The sequence below is a fragment of the Myotis davidii genome, unplaced genomic scaffold (genome assembly GCF_000327345.1).
Source record: "Myotis davidii unplaced genomic scaffold, ASM32734v1 scaffold430, whole genome shotgun sequence".
Taxonomy (NCBI): domain Eukaryota; kingdom Metazoa; phylum Chordata; class Mammalia; order Chiroptera; family Vespertilionidae; genus Myotis; species Myotis davidii.
Window position 1 is genome coordinate 1,875,758 of NW_006285247.1, and position 17,440 is coordinate 1,893,197.

At 37.4% G+C, this 17,440-nt stretch overlaps 1 long non-coding RNA gene across 1 annotated transcript in view; it reads left to right on the forward strand.

The window, feature by feature from the left end:
- The first annotated feature begins 232 nt into the window (after positions 1-232).
- LOC107181848 overlaps positions 233-17,440 on the forward strand; it is a 17,847-nt gene continuing 639 nt past the window's right edge. Inside the window, exons 1-2 of the long non-coding RNA XR_001512561.1 lie at positions 233-1,430; positions 1,810-1,964. This is a non-coding gene — a long non-coding RNA (uncharacterized LOC107181848). The remainder of the gene's footprint in view (positions 1,431-1,809; positions 1,965-17,440) is intronic.

Sequence of the window (17,440 nt, forward strand, 5' to 3'; positions counted from 1 at the left end):
CCTCACGCCTCTCTCTGGCGGTCCCGGCCCGCCCCGACCCAGTCAAAAGCCGCGCCCTCCATCCTGGCGGTGATTGGGCGCGGCGTCCCGAAATGACGGCTGCTCATTGGCTCCGAGGAGGCCCGGCCGCCCGTAGGCCCGCCCCTCCTGCCAGGCCCGCATTCCCCAGCGCGGCTATTCGTCAGCCGCGCTCCCTCTCCCACCTGGAGGGGAGCGTGGGGCGTGGCGAACTCGGGGATGTAGCTGCGCGTTTTCCTCTCTTCTGGGCACCGCAGCCAGGGCGAGCTGCCCGCCCCTCTCATTCCTGGAAGGAGCTCGCCCCTCTGGCCTGGACCGTGTATTAAGGCTCCCGCTTCTCGGGTTCTTCCTCCCCTGAGCCCCGCACCGGCCGCCAGGGCATCTCCGACCGGCCTCCTCCCCTCGCCGCGGTCTGGCTCCTCTTCCCCGTCTCTAGTGCCCTCATATTCCATCCTCTCACTCCGCGCAGAAAGGGACCGGGGAGGCAGTTGCTCCCCACTTCCCGAGAAGACCCCCTGGCCAGCCAGTGTTTCGGGGCGGGGGCGAGGGGCGCAGCGAGGAGGCCTGGCGCCCTTTTGCTGCACGTTCTGTGCCCAGCAGTGTCTCCCAGACCAGCAACCCCCGACCCTCCAGGCTCCATGTCTTAGAGGAGCCAAATTCGAGAGTTATATAATTTCTAGTGCTGCTGTTCCTCCCGCCTGAGGAAACCCTTCATCGCGCGGAGGGTGCAGGACATCTCTGAGCTCTTCTTCTCTATCAGGACGGGGTGTGGGCAGGGGTGGCCCGCGGTGGCAGAGATTGCCCGTCTTTTCTGCAAAAGGAAGGTGGGTCGTTTGGAGAGAGATTGAGAGGCAGGGTGGCGGTGGAAGCCAAGCGGCCGAACTCTCTCTCCTTTAGGAAATCGCCACCCCTGTGCACAGCTGGTGCTCACATGCCTAATACTACAGCGTCTCGAAAACACCTTCGCGGGAAGGGTTGGCGGCTCTGGACCGGTCCCGGCGCTTTTCCTCGCTGGGCAGGCAGCTGCCTGGACGCGAAGAGATGGCACGATGTGAATGAATGACTCCAGGGTGAAGAGACCTGCTTCGCCAACTCATCCTGCATCAAGTGCCCCCCGAGTAGCACTGTCACTGTGACGCCTCCGTGCCAGGGGATTGCTTTCCTGCTTTTCAATCCTCTCGGTTAATACATGGGAGGATCAGAATCAGAGGGGGCATTAAGGATCAAGCCCGAGGGGCGCGGAGAGGACAGAAGGGAAAAAATGAAAGTGACAGCAAGCTGGATCCTGCCTTACTGAGGGGTGAGACCTGGAACTTGTGGTCCAGGGAACGGAAAGGGGCCTTTCAGTCTGTGTTCTGCTCCGGAAAAACTGTTCAAACGCACCCACCTTTTTAGAGATCAGAGTCAAAGAGGTTTTCAAAAGTATTTTGGGGGGCGGGGGGTAGGAGGGAGGGTGGAGGGTATTTTAATTTTTCTCTAACGGAGAGATCTTTATCATCAACCAGATCATCTTTGAAAACGATCATGTATTGAGCAGTGAAACTGCTTGGTAAATTTGGTTTGTGCCTTAATTGAGTTAGTCATTTAACTCCAAAAATGTTGCTGCCCGAAGAGGAGTTTTAATAACGTTTTTTATGCTTACAATAATTTTCTCAGCTTTTTTTTTTTTAAAAAAAACAACAACAACCAATACTATTTTATAAAAACTGAAGTTATATTTCTCTAAACTCTGTGGGCAGTTTCAAAAGTTTAATTGTGGAAAAAATACATTATTTTTTCTTTATCCGAAAGAGAAGACAGCCTGGACTTCAAAACCAAGTAGGTGAAGTGGTTTGCAACAGTTACCTGACTCTTGGCCTCAATCCAGTTGGATAAAGTTGGGACCTGAAAAGAGAGCTTGAATCCTGTGGCAGTGGAAAGACCAAGAATGCCAGTCAAGAAGAAAGGTGGGCATTGAAGCTTCCTATGCAATATATATTTCTTGGTTCTGGTAGTTTTAATTTAAATTGTATTCCATTTGAAAGTAAGATTTGGCTTGGGCAAATATTGATTACAATAACATCTTTTCTGTGGCACATCATTCAGTAATCTTATTTTGCTAAAGTGAAATGAAGTAGGACTGTAGTATTTAATTGCAGACATCGACGATTTCATAAATCAGGTGGTCTAAATCACCATAATCAGCATAGATTTGGGATCTACTTTAGTATTTTAAAGGTTAGTTTTAAACAGTCTTTAAAAAAGAAACGTGTACACTTGAGTTCAATAGATTTAGTATGTATCAAGTGAATTACATAGTGTAAAAAATAGCAAAGTTGTTTGCACTGAACAAAATTATGGATTTATTATTTATCTTTTGATTAAAAATATATTTCATATTTGGGTTTATTTTTGTGCTAAAGTACAAGTTTGGTAACTTGTGCTTTTCGAGATGTCTGCCTTATCCAATAGCATGATTGGCAAGTTCCCCGAATGAAGCAAATACCTGAATCCCTACCTCTTATCCCTCCCTTAAATTGATCAAGATCAGTGGATTCTTAAAGTATAGTTTATTATAGCTCAGTCCTTGGGAGATTCATTTCAGCGTAGCTTTGCTGTGCGTTATCTTTCTTGCTAAGGATCGTAATGAAACCAGATATTTTTTTTGACATGGTATGGAAGATCAGATCAACTACAAAGTTTTCTTAAGGGTTTTGAACCGAAATTGATGTGAACACCCTTGAACTCTATTATACTCGCTAATAGATCTAAATGCTGACCAGTTGTGTGAGTTGCTATCATCGGAAACTAAAGTTTGGGGGTGAAGGTTAAAGTGAACCTGCCTGTGCACGGTGATTCATCCTCCTACCTGTCGAGTTGGAAGGTGCACTGAGGAAACAGTGTGATGCTTTACCCAACCAGTATCTGTGGAGATGGGCAATGATGTATAAAACCTTTGAAACACCTAGAAACATCCCTTTGTACGCTAGGATTTAAGAGTGATATTGTTTCCTTCTCCCTCTCTTCCCCATAATATCACTGAGAGAAGTGAACTGTCTCTGAGATTTTGGAGCCACACCTGTCTGTACCTGACACAATTGGCTTATCTGGAACCAAAATGGTTTCAGTAATGTAGCCAATAAAGGATATAAGTGCTTGACTTATTTAACTTGTAGTGTGTTTTTATTCTTTCGACCACTCACTGTTCTCCAGAGAGAAAAGATAACTGGGAAGGAGAAGGAACGGTAACTGATGTTCTAGCAGGGCGAATTTCAGGTTTCTAAACCCGGTGGGCTGAGCCTTTTAAGAGTTCTGTACTTTAAAGGAAGTTACAAGAATTGCTTGTACATGATTGAAAGTCATACTTAATGAGAAATAATTTAAATTTTATTTCCTTTTTTCCATCTTTCTTCCTTTCTCCCTCTTTCCTTCTTCTCTCCTTCATTCTCCTCCCTCCCCCTTCCTTCATTAACAATGGATTGATTGTGATGGATCAGATTTTAAGGAATCAAGTTCTAGTTAGCAAAAACTGTATATATTTGGGTTATACTAAAGTGTATGCATTATGTAATTTACTTTGTGAACTGATCTAGTTAGAAAAATTTATCTTATTTTTAATCTTTTAAAACTATTAGTATTCAGTTATATTTTTTAATCTTATAAACAACTAGCCAACAAATTATGACATGTGCATTATATTTTTTAATTGGCTAACCTTACTTTTGTACAGTTTCTAAAATATGAGTAAAACAAATATTTTTAAAATATAACCTGAATTTTTATTCTGTGGGGAGTACTGTCCTCTGTCATCTTGAACCTATTTTTTTCATTGTTACATCTGATGGATATGACAGGGGAGCTAGATTCATATAATTTTAGCAATAACTATCTTCATTGAGCCAAGTGTTTACTCATTATTTAATATATTCTTATTAAAATAAGAAACTCTCATTTGGTGTCTATTTTATGTTATTGTAAAAGTAGAGAGGAGATTCTATGATTGGGAAGTGGGAATGGGTGTGTGACATCTGAGTCCATTTTTAGGCACTATTCTTGACTGTTCTTAGATAAGCTAAAATTGGTGTACCTCCAATCCCTGTATTCACTGCTTTTTTTGCTTTATGACATTACTTTCTACCTCTACCACCCTACTCTCTTCATATTTTTATAAATCTAAGTTTTTTCAACCTTTCATTTCTTTATTAAAGATTTTATTCTCTGAGAGTTGCTTTTCATTCAGGATTCTCTTTTCTACAGTAATAACTTGATTTGTTCCCAACTAAACCTGTAGCACACTTTGACCTATTTTAATTTGTGAAAATTCAGGGCTAATCCAAGATCAGTTATAGTAGCATTATCTGATATGATCATGATAAAGTGCTATTTCAATGAAACTTCAATCTATTTTCAAGATGGATTAATATAAGAAATAAAAGTTAATGATAATTGTGTCCTTACCAATGTTTTCAGTGGAAAGTTGCTATTTTAATGATAAAATATGCTTCACCAGAATTTTTTTAGTACATTGCAGTTTCTTTTTTGAACAATTTTTAGTCTCTTTTTATTAACTATGTGAGAGAAAACTATGCTTTTAATATCTGGAGGTTGATGCTCATTTCCTTTCTGTGTTTTAAAAATATTATCCTATTATCTTCTGAACTTCTTTTAAATTGGTAAAAAAGTTACCTAACATTTTTCATTTTTCTGACACTTTATTTCCTTTGAAGTATTTTTTTTGCAACTATTCTCAGTTATATAATGGAGTACGTATAAATTTATTTTCACCAAGTACTGAAAGTTAAATACTATAATTTTCACAATTCATTGACATTGTTTTTTTAAAGAAAGCTGAAATATGAGTAAAACAAGTATTTAACAAATATGTGTAACTAGAATTCAAAGAGATGATGTCATATATCTCATGGGCGTCTTTGAAATTGAGATTGTTGTTTCTGGGTTCACAGTCTTTCCTGCCACTTCTATTTTTCTTCTTTTTTCTTCCTCTACCTGGGGAAGGGACCCCTTAGAACTCTTCTGTTTATTTCTTCCTCATTTAAAGTTTTCTTTATTCATTATCTGTTTCCTGCTCTTTGTGGCTTAATTTCTTTTTTGTAGTATCTTACTAATTTATATTTGCCTTTCATTATCTGGGTATCGTCCCTTTCTATATCTAGTTTTTCTGAACTTCTTAAAATAACTTTTTTTTCCAGATCTTTAAAGGGGAAAATATGTACCTGAATTTATTGACTCCCCTTTTTGCAAATTTGTGTTTAAACTTTCATGTTTGTTATATCAGTTTTATATCCAGATGCTTTTCCTTTTCACAAAACTTCATAGTTTTTTCCCTCCCAGCCAATAAAAAATAGTTATGTACTAAGTCTTTCCAGAGAGGGATGAAAAAAAGATAGTTTTCAAACTTTTTGAATTTCTGTAAGTCACAGTAAAATAGATAATTAAAATACATATATACACACACACACACACACATATATATAACATATATATATTTTATATATATATATCTTTATTGATTTCAGAGAGGAAGGGAGAGGGGAAGAGAGATAGAAACATCAATGATGAGAGAGAATCATTGATTGGCTGCCTCCTGCACGTGCCCCTAACTGGAATCAAACCTGGGACCCTTCAGTCCGCAGGCTGATGCTCTATCCACTGAGCCAAACCAGTTAGGGATAGATAATTCTTATTAAAGAATTTTTATCTTTAAAAATCTCTCAAAAGGTCATCTTGACCTTGGTTGAAAAGGTTACTGCAAATCATAAAGCTGTAAGACCCTTGATGTTGGAAAATACTCATTAATTCAGAAGGCACACAGAGAGAGTATCTGGAGAGAGACACAGAAGAATACTTCTGTATTCAGCTACTGATTAGGAGTATGTTATGGAGCAAACAATAGGCATGGCACTAGAATGTTAATTTGATTTATTTTATAGTTATTATGTTTTGGTAAAGTGTGCAAATGATATTTTGATACCAAAAATGGTTTTTCCTTTGGATAGGAGAGTCTAGTCAGTGAGGAGATGAGCACAAAATATTGGATTTTTAAAACATTCACATAAGACATTCTATGCCTTTGCCAATCATTCAATTAATCAATTCCTCCTATAACAATATATTTACTAAACTACAAGAATACTCGCTCTTCTTTCTTAATTATATACTCTCCTTATATACTCTTATCTCTTAACATTTACTGTTTAACCTTGTTAGTGATTTTAAAATATTTTTAGTATAAGGCTGAGACGTATAAAATCTTCTTCTTACTGGGGGAGGAGGACCTGTTCCCCAGCGGTACTTCCTGCTCAGGAATTTGTAGCAGTCAAGCCATGAGGGCTTTGTATCCTTAATGTAGGTTGCTTTGTCAGCAAAGGGTCATGAGTTTTACCCAGTTTCTTCTGTCCAGTCAGTCATTCTGAATTCCAACTAGTAAGCTTTCTGCATAATTTCATTTTTTAGTAAGTTTCTCAAAGCTATTTCAAGAATTATGGCCAAATCACCTCCATTATGAAACAATTCTCTTGACCCCATTTTTTAAAAATTTAAGACCAAGAGGAATGATATTACAAAGTAGAAAGCCCTGTAAAAATGAATTACTGTGCTAAAACTTTCAAAGATTACGGGTAAGGTTATGTAGCCCATTTCTTCTGATGACACCATCTTGCTAGCCACTGAAGCCTTAACTCTATAGGCGGCCTATCATTTTGGAGAGCTGTGACATCTTTATTGTTGAAAGTGTGATAAGATGTGGAATAAACCTGTTAGATTCTGTTTATTTAAAGTTCCTTAGAGGTAATAAAATATACATTTTTAAAAGGTAAAGTTATATATGTATTTAAGGAATGACTTTACTTCCATTTATTTATTCAATAACTTATTCACTCAACAAATATTTATTTAGTGCCTACTATGTACCAAGCACTGTGAGAAATAAGATGGTCTCTGCCTTTATGATGCTTAAAACATATTAGGAAGGCAGATGTGGAAACAGACAATTTCAATGTTGTGTGGTTGACATTAACACACTGTCATGGAAACAAAGGAGAAGCGCCCAGCCACATCTAGGGGAATCAGGGAGTTCTTTATGGGAGATATGACATTTAGGATGAGACATACAAGACAAGTAGAAGGTTACCAAACAATGTGAGGGATGGTAAAATACTGTTTCAGATCATTATTTATTTTCTTTGCCTTGAACTATATCACTATGACCTCTGTCCTCGTTGTCATCGTCATCGTCATCATCATCATCATCATCATCATCAGAGATAATGAGGAAAAAACCCTAGACTAGTAGTCAGAAGACATGTCTTTTAGAAGAGACAAGATCATACAATCATTATAGATTCTCAGTCTGTAAATGTAGGAATGTAAGGAATATCCATTCATCTTCTATAATTCAACTTTATTTCTGATCCTTAGTCACTGAGTGGTGGAAAAATAACTCCATTCTGTGTAAGGTTTTCTCTACTTCCCTGGGTTATGGTAGAGTTCCTGGAATGGGAGTATACTCTGGTCACTGATAATCTATAATAATAAAAGGGTAATATGCTAATTAGATGGATGTCATTCTGGACATCCTTCCTGATGAAGCCAGGGCCAGAGGGAAGCCAGCCCAGTCCCGGGTGCCTGTGGCAGCTGAAGGAGGGAAGCCTGGGCCCCAGGTCCCGGAGGGAAGCTGGTGCCAGCAACCGGGGGAAGGAAGGCCTACTCTTGCACGAATTTTCATGCATTGGGCCTCTAGTCTGTATATAATAGCTTACCTCTGAGACATGAGTTGTGCCTAGATAGTTTAGAGATTTGCTACTTCCAAGACATGGATTTCCCCCTAGAATTCCTTTGTTTCTGTTTACTTAGATGCATCATGATGCCATTCCTCTCTGGGGTCTTCCTGCCTTCCAGACAGTGGTGCCAGGAAACAGACAGTGGTGCTCCCTTGGGATCCAAAGACTTCTCTCTCTTTCCTTCAGCTGCAAAAATCTTTGTCTAGATTGGGGATATTGTCTCTCTCTCTCTCTCTCTCTCTCTGTATGTACCTGAGAATCTCTTTTATCTCTGTAATGAACTCTGTTTTTATTTTGAGGGCTTAGGTTTTAGGAAAGCAGAAGTAGGATAACTTAAAAATCCCTCTGTTTTCTGTCCTAGCACATACCTCCCCGAGGCACTAACGTCCAGTTACTAATTTGAATACGAAGAAAGAAAAATGGGAAAATTTAGGGAGAGAAAAAAATGATTTTCTCAAAGTGCCAGTCTCCTACATGTGCAGTCAGGTTTATGTGCCTTCTTATGATGATGCCACCAGGTGACCTTGTGAAAATCATGTCTTTCTGAACTTCAGTTTCATTTTCTGAAAGGGTTAATACTATTTTCTCTCACTATATATTTTCAGTTCAAAGAAGATAATATGTATGAGCTTCACTTTTGCAGTTAGTGATAGGACCAACAGTTTTCACTTGATGGGTATGGTGTTCTTTGAACAGGTGAATGGCATCATGGTGCAATGGAGAGCCGGGCGATGGAATCCAGTCTACATCAGCTGGCTGTCTTATCTAAAAAAAAATGAACAGATTGAGCTTCAAGTTCAGTGTTATTAGGATGGTCAGTAACTTACTACCCTCTTAATAGTCACCTCTTGAGATTATTGTGTCTATCAAATAAGAATACTGTAGGAAAGCTCTACACAAATCCTTGTCATCAGAATACTTAAAAAACAAACAAAACTGGTTCAAGAAGGTTAGTTGTGTTCAGAGTCATAAAAGTCCATGCAGATATGACAAGGACAATTCTGCTTACATATCCTGTGCTTTTTCATACATTATGATGACATTTCCTTTGAGCATTTTTTTCTTTTTTTATATACTAAAGTAATTTGTAAGCCATCCAATATTTACAGAGCAAGTGCAAGGCTTAGATCTGCTTTAAGCCTGGCCAGACATTTTCCCACAATTTAAATTATACCATTTTTAAAAAGATTTATCTGTATTTTTTTTTCATTTTTCTAGTACGTACATTTCAATATTCAGTTAAAGACATAATTTGCTCTCGTGTTCCTTTCTATTTATTGCTACTTAATTTTGAACTTTTCCCATTGTTCTCTCCAACATTTTTATAGAAAATCTGAAAACATAGTTTATCTGAAATGCAGTAATATAAATACATCATTTATACTAATACTAGAGGCCCAGTGCACAGATTCGTGCACTAGTGGGGTCCCTCTGCCTGGCCTGCAGGGATTGGGCTGAAAGTGGCTCCCTGACATCTCCTGAGGGGTCCCAGATTGCGAGAGGGCGGTTCTCGGGTGACGCACCCTGGAATCAGGCTTCCTCCTCTCTGGTTCCAGGTGCGTAACCTGGCAGCTCCTGCATTGAGTGTCTGCCCCCTGCTGGTCAGTGCACATCATAGGTACCAGCCAGTCGAATGGTCAGACAGTTACTTAGGCTTTTATATAGATAGATCTTTTTATTTCAAGAGGGGAAATACCCTGATCAACAGTTGTTTATTGAAGTATATTGAAAATTCTTTTGGGGGGTCCAACGAGGCAGTAAAGTATAATTGCTAAGGACAATTAAAGAAAAAAGAAAACTCTGGTTCTTTCCCAGTGTGGCATAATACTTAAAAGAATAGGCTTTAGTGACAGCTAGACCTGGGTTTGAATCCTGGATCCAACACTTAATGATTGTGTAGTCTTGGGCAAGTTACTTCTCTCAGCTTGTTTTCTCATTTGCAAAATAGTATTTCCTAGGGTTCTTGTAAAAATTGAATCAGGTGATCTATGCAGAGTGCTTAGAATTGCTCATCAGATGCTAGCTAAGCTTATTAGTAGTAAAATGATACCTTTGGTGTATCACCTTGAACTGTATCACCTTTTAACACGAAAAAGCTTCTTTTCTAAAGACCAGGTACAAGAGTAACTTTCCTATTGGTATTCATCATTTTATTATTTTCAAATACCCTCAATTTATAAAATAACAAAAATAACATCAATAATAAGAATTCAGCATATATAAGTACTTGCTATTAAAATATTTTTATTTGCTAGTTACAATGTCATATAAATATCAAAATTGTGTTCAGTTTTGCATATATTCACTTAAAATGGTAAGAAAGAAAAACTTAATTGTTCTTGTTTATTTTTTTAAAAATATATTTTATTGAATTTTTTACAGAAAGGAAGGGAGAGGGATAGAGAGTTAGAAACATCGATCAACTGCCTCCCTGCACACCTCCCACCAGGGATGTGCCCGCAACCAAGGTTACATGCTCTTGGCTGGAATCAAACCTGGGACCCTTGAGTCCACAGGGCAATGCTCTATTCCCTGAGCCAAACCAGTCAGGGCTCTTACTTGTTTCAGTTGCTATATATCACACTGTAGCTAAAGTAATATTTCTAGCCCAGCCATTGTGGTTGTGGCTCAATGGTTTAGCATCAACCTATGAACCAGGAGGTCATGTTCAATTCCTAGTCAGTACATATGCCCAGGTTATGGGTTTGATCCCCAGTAGCGTGCAGGAGGCAGCTGATAGATGATTCTCTGTCATCATTGATGTTTCGCTCTCTCTCGCGCTCTCTCTCTCTCTCTCTCTCCTCTCTCTTTTTTAAAAATACTTTTCTATTGATTTCAGAGAGAAAGGGAGAGGGAGAGAGAGATGCCACCTGGGCATCATTGATGTTTCTATCTTTCTCTCACTTTCCTTTCCTCTCTGAAATCAATAAAAATATATTTTTAAAAGTGATATTTCTAAAACTTTTAAAAAATGGTCATGCTTCTCTTCATTTAAAAATCTCCCATGGTGCCCTAGCTGGTTTGGCTCAGTGGATAGAGCATCGGCCTGCGGATTGAAAGGTTCCAGGTTCGATTCCTGTCAAGGGCATGCACCTTGGTTGCGGGCACATCCCCAGTAGGAGGTGTGCAGGAGGCAGCTGATCGATGTTTCTCTCTCATTGATGTTTCTAACTATCTATTTCTCTCCCTTTCTCTCTGTAAAAAATCAATAAAATATATTAAAAAAAATATTCCATGGCTTTTTACTCCTCCTTGGATATAAGGCCAAACTCAACATGGTTTATATGGCATCAACTTACTTCCCTGCTCCCATGGCACCTGGTACCTCAACATAGCACTATTGCACTCTATTTTAATGTTTTACTTTGCTGATATTTTTTATTTAATTTCTTTACTCTCAGACCAAAATCTCTGAGAGGGTGGAATATTGCCTGCCTGTTTGCTATCAAGTTTCGGATACCTGAAACATAGTAAGATAGTTAATAAATATTTAATTAATGAATGAAAGAAATTATTACTAGTATTTCTATCTACCAGACTTTTTAAAGTAGGACAATTTATTTTTTTTGTTACAAATACCATTTTTATATCAAACACATAAGAAAATTAGTGATTTAACATTTAATCGTAGATTCTAAAATTCAGTGATATAATTTATGTCTTATTGGTCAAGTTTTTTATTTTTTATAGAAATATGCTGAATTCTTTCTGGGGGATTAAGGATGGTATTGTGGAGAGAACACTATACATGGAATCAAAAGCTTTAAGATTAAGCTCTGTTATTTAGTAGCTCTGTGATCTTGGACAAGCCACTATGAATTTCAGTTTCATGTATAATAGGCATAATATGACTTCGCAGTGGTCAGAATCAGATCAGATAATGCATGTAAAAGGTCCTTCTAAACTTTAAAAAATGTTGCATAAATTTATGTAAATAATTTCATTATTCTAAATGCTCTCCAAGATTTGTGTATTAAGTTCACCCCTTTCTGTACTATAAGTCAATCTTAGTTTTCCTAATATATGTTCTAGAATTCTTATTTTCCTTACGTTGTAGCAAATAATTTTGTGTCATCCTTTTCTTCTTTCTAAAAGTTAATTTGTTGGCAGTATTTCCATTAGCTGTTTCAAATTTAAATTACCTGTCCCAAGTTATTTATAACTTTGGGCAATTCTATTTTTAAACCAAAAAGAGTTGAACCATAATTAACAGACACATGATTACCTACAATTTCAATTATGTAATATTCATTATATCTTTTGGATTGCATATTTCATGCAAAAATTTTATTTAAAAAAATGATTCCCTCTCCCATTTCCTTCTGTAATCCAAATTTAGTTTCCTTCTTTCAGTAGATTCAGGACTCGTAAGAAGATAGATTTCCTTTAATAAAGAAAATAGGAGAATTGACGCCATTATATTGGCAATTCATGTAAAAAATTCTCCACTTAGAGTACCTGGTTATTTGAACATCAAATAAAATCTTAGTCTTGACTTACTTGGATAATTATTGAACTTTCCACTTTATTCGACTTGTCAACTGTCAATATCTGGCTAGGGGTGTTTGACTTTTACAACAGAATCCTTGTCATTTTGTATATCTACAATTTTTTTTTGCTTAATTTATCAATTTTGCACAACTATCTAGTTTTAGATTACCTGGGAACTCAAGCTTTCATTAATCAGAAACAAAAATTTAAGTGAAGATAGATAAAGGGCATAATGGAATTAACCTCAGGTGGTAACAAGGGCAGCCACAATTTCAGCACTGGATGCTGGCATGCAAAAGCCTAAGTTGTCTAAGTTGACTATATTTGACCGTGTTTGTGTGTGTGTGTGTGTGTGTGTGTGTGTGTTTATATTCTAGCTATTTGTTTTAGTATCAGATTTTTCTCATGCAGAGATGAGAAGCATAATAAGCTCTGTTGGTTTAAAGGCCATTGAACTGCTTAAATCAATACTGTGTGTTCCCTGAGTAGTTACTCAATATGTGCTGAATGGATTAGTGAATGTCCCCTTACCTAGCAAATTATATTTGCAGCCGTGATTATGGGAATGCTGTTGATACATTTTTGAGAATTGTTGCTCACAATAGTAAGAGATCAGAATAAGTGAATACCTACAAAAATGCCACAGAAGTAAACAAAAGAGCTTAAAAATTGTAATTGTAAGAAAAGAGAAAAAGTTTCCTTATACTTAGTAAAATTTCAGAAACTAACAAATTAAGAATAAAAAATACTAAAGCTTGAGGCACTAGAGATAATCAGATAATTAGAGTCTAAAGACACATTTAAGTATTTGGGGGAGGCATAGCATAATTATTATACTGTTGATTACTAACATTAATGTTAAGGAATGGTTGAAGGCGAGTTCACTAAGCCACTGTCATTTAGGGAAACTGCTGATGGTTTAATTATCGACGGAAGGTTTCAAATATTTGTTTTTGATTCAAAGGCAACTTTGAATACCTCTTATTTTAAAATTAAAATTGGAGAGGGTTTCCTGTGTATCCACAGTCATTTTTGTATTTCTAACCTTCTCAGGTAAAAAAGAATAATTACAAGATGTTTTCCACTTATTACTGCTTATTGAAATTCTCCCTTCTTTCAAGGGAGTAAGCTTGAGGTTTGCTATGTCATATAGGAGTAGTAAGGAAGGCCTCCTTGACAAGGTGACATATGAATAGAAATATGAAAGAAGTCAAGGAGTAAGCTTTATGGACATTTGAGGGAAGAATGTTTAGGTAGAAGAGCAAGAATATCTCTCAGGTAGGAGAGTTCTTGGTATATTGAGAAAAAGCAGAGATCACTATGGTTGGAGTAGACTGAGGAAGAGGAGAAGTGTAAGAACTGAAATCAGAGAGGTGGGCTTTTGCTGAGTGAGATGGGGAGTCACTGGAGGGTTTAAGTTGAGGGGTGATGTTATCTGACTTATGATCTTTCTGGTTGCTGTGTTTAGAAATGGCTGTAGGGGAAAAAAAGAAAAAGAAATGACTGTAGGAGGGCAAAGGTGACAGCATGTAGACTAGTAGGAGGTTATTGCAGTAATGCAGGGGATAGAAGGTAGTGGCCTGGACCTAGCTGGTAGCACTGGAGGTGGTGAGAAGTGATAGGATTCTGCATATAATTTGATGTTAGAGCCAACAAGATTTACTGATAGATTAGGTGTAGAGAATTAGAGAAGAAGAATGAATGATGACTCTAGTGATATTGGCTTGAACAATTGAAAGGCTTGGAGATGGAGAACATTGCCGGAGAAGTAGGTTGGGAGTGGTGAATAAGATCTGAAGTTCAGTTTTGACAGGGTGAGTTTGATATGCCTATTAGACATCAAAATGGAAATGTTGAATATACAGTTAGATGAATCTGTAACTCAGGAGAAAGGTCGGAACTATCTATCTCTATATATAAAAGCCTAATATGCAGTGTCCCCTCAGGAGTTCAGCAGACCCGGAGTTCAATCACTCGCTATGATGTGCGCTGACCACCAGGGGCCATCCTGAAATGAAGGAAGACCCTGTCTGGCAGCCGCTAGGGACCCTACCCATGCACAAATTATGTGCACTGGACCTTTAGTATAGATATGAATGTGGGAGTCTTGAGATTACTGACAGTATTTAAAGCCAGGATACTGGATAGGTTACCTAAGGAGTAAGAATTGAAAGTCTCCAGAAGTTTAGAGGCTTGAGGATGGAGGAGGACTAGTACAAGTGATTGAGAAGGGAAATCCATGATATAGGGAGGGAATCTAGAAGGGCAGTGATGCCCTGCTATGCTAGAATGGGCTCATATCAGCTTGCAAGAGCCTATTGTTACATTTTCCACCAATTTTCAAGCTGCTTTCAAGCACAGCCATTTAAAAATTAAATTATATAAACTTACATTAAATAAATTATAGTAAAAACAATATTTTAAACTCATTACTTCCTAGGGTTTTTTTGTGTGTTTTTTAGAAAAAATTTTAGATCTTTATTGTCGAAAGTATTACATATGTTCTCATTTTCCCCCATTGACCCCCTTCTATAACATCCCACCCCCTCCCCCAAGCCTTCAGCACCCTATTGTCTGTGTCCATGTGTTATGCATATATGCATAAAAGTTCTTTGGCTGACCTCTTCTCTTCCACCCCTCCACCCCTCCCTTCCCTCTGAGATCCTACAGTCTGTTCCATGCTTCTGTGTCTCTGGATCTATTTTGTTCAAAAATTTATTTTGTTAATTAGATTCCACATATGAGTGAGATCATGTGATACTTGTCTTTCTCTAACTGGTATATTTCACTTAATATAATACTCTCCAGGTAGCTTCCTTGTTGTCTCAAAGTGTAGGAGATCCTTCTTTTTTACTGCTGCATAGTATTCCATGGTGTAAATGTACCACAGCCTTTTTATCCACTCATCTACTGATGGGCATTTGGATTGTTTCCAGATATTAGCTATTGTAAGTTGTGCTTCTATGAACATAGGGGTGCATACATTTCTTTATGGTTGGTGTTTTGGGTTTCTTAGGATATATTCCTAGAATTGGGATCACTGGGTCAAATGGCAGTTCCATATTTAATTTTCTGAGGAAACCCCATACTGTTTTCCATAATGGCTGCACTAGTCTGCATTCCCACCAGCGGTGTACTAGGGTTCCCTTTTCTCTACATCATCACCAGCACTTGTCATTTGTTGATTTGCAATTCAGGGTCTTTTTTGGTTCCATATAAATTTTTGGAGTACTTATTCTAGATTTGTGAAATATGCTGTTGGTAATTTGATAGGGATTGCATGGAATCTATAAATTGCTTTGGGTAGTACGGACATTTTAATGATGTTGATTCTACCAGTCCGTGAACACAGTATATTCTTTCACTTGAGTATATCTTCTTCTATCCCTTTTTTCATTGTTCTCTAGTTTTCCAAGTACAAGTCTTTTATCTCCTTGTTTAAGTTTATTCCTAAGTATCTTAGTGTTTTTGTTGCCATGGTAAATGGGATTGTTTGTTTAGTTTCTCTTTCTGAGAATTCATTATTGGTGTATAAAAATGCCATGGATTTCTGGGTGCTAATTTTGTATCCTGGTACATTGTCGAATTCTTTTATTAAATCTACTAATTTTTTTGGTAGAGTCTTTAGGATTTTCTTTGTACAATATCATGTCATCTGCAAATAATGGCAGTTGGGATGTCTTTTATGTTTATTCTTGTCTTACACTGTGGCTAGGACTTCCAGTACTGTGTTGAATAAGAGTGGTGAAAGCACACATCCCTGTCTTATTCCTGTTCTTAGGGGCAATGGTTTTAGTTTTTGCCCATTGAGTATGATGTTGGCTATAGGTTTGTCATATATGGCCTTTATTATGTTGATACGTGGTCCCTCTCTTCCCATTTTGTTGAGAGTTTTTATCAAAAATGGGTGTTGGATTTTGTTGAATGCTTTTTCTACATCTATTGATATAATCACCTGATTTTTGTCTTTCAGTATGTTTATGTGATGTATCATGTTAATTGATTTGTGAATATTGTACCAGCCTTGCATCCCTGGAGTAAATCCCACTTGGTCACACTGTATGATCTTTTTAATGTATTGCTGGGTGTGATTTACTAATATTTTGTTGAGGATTTTAGCATCTAAGTTCATCAGGGATATTGGCCTGTAATTATCTTTCTTTGTAGTATCATTATCTGGTTTTGGAATTAGGGTAATGTTGACCTCATAAAAAGAGGTTGGAAGTATTCCTTCCTCTTGGATTTTTTGGAATACTTTGAGGAGAATAGGTTTTAGTTCTTCTCTGAATATTTGGTAAAACTCTTTTCTGAAGCCATCCGGGTCAGGGTTTTTGTTTGCTGGGAGTTTTTTGATTAGTGCTTTAATTTAATTAGTTGTTATTGGCCTATTCAGGTTATCTGATCCTTCCTGATTCAGTTTTGAAAGATGTACTTTTCTAGGAATTTGCCCTTTTCCTCCACATTATCCAGCTTGTTGGCATATAGTTGTTAATAGTATGTTCTTACAATCCTTTGTATTTCTGTTGTATCAGTTGTTACTTTACCACTTTCCTTTCTGATTTTAATTATTTGGGTCTCTTTCTTTGTTTCTTGATGAATCTGACTAAAGGTTCATCAATCTTGTTTATTTTTTCAAAGAACCAGCTCTTGGTTTCATTGATTTTTTTGGTATTTTTTTAAAAAATCTCTATGTCATTTATTTCTGCTCTAATCTTTATTATAATTTCCTTCCTTCTACTGACTCTGGGTTTTTCTTGTTGTTCTCTTTCTAATTCTTTAAGTTGTAGGGTTAAATAATTTATTATTAATTTTTCTTGTTTTTTGAGGTAGGGCTATAGTGCTATGAACTTCCTTCTCAGGACTGCTTTTGCTGTCTCAGAGGCTTTGGGTTGTTGTGTGTTCATTTTCATTTGTTTTCAGAAAGTTTTTTTTATTTCTTTGTTGATCTCATTGGTAACCTATTCATTGTTTAGTAACATGTTATTTAGCCTCTATTTGTTTGGATGTTTTTGAGTGTGTGTGTGTGTGTTTTACTGTAGTTGATTTCTAATTTCATTCCATTGTGATCTGAGAAGATGCTTGATATGATTTCAGTCTTCTTGAACTTGTAGAGATTTTTTTTTTGTCTCCTAACATGTGGCCTATCTTTGTGA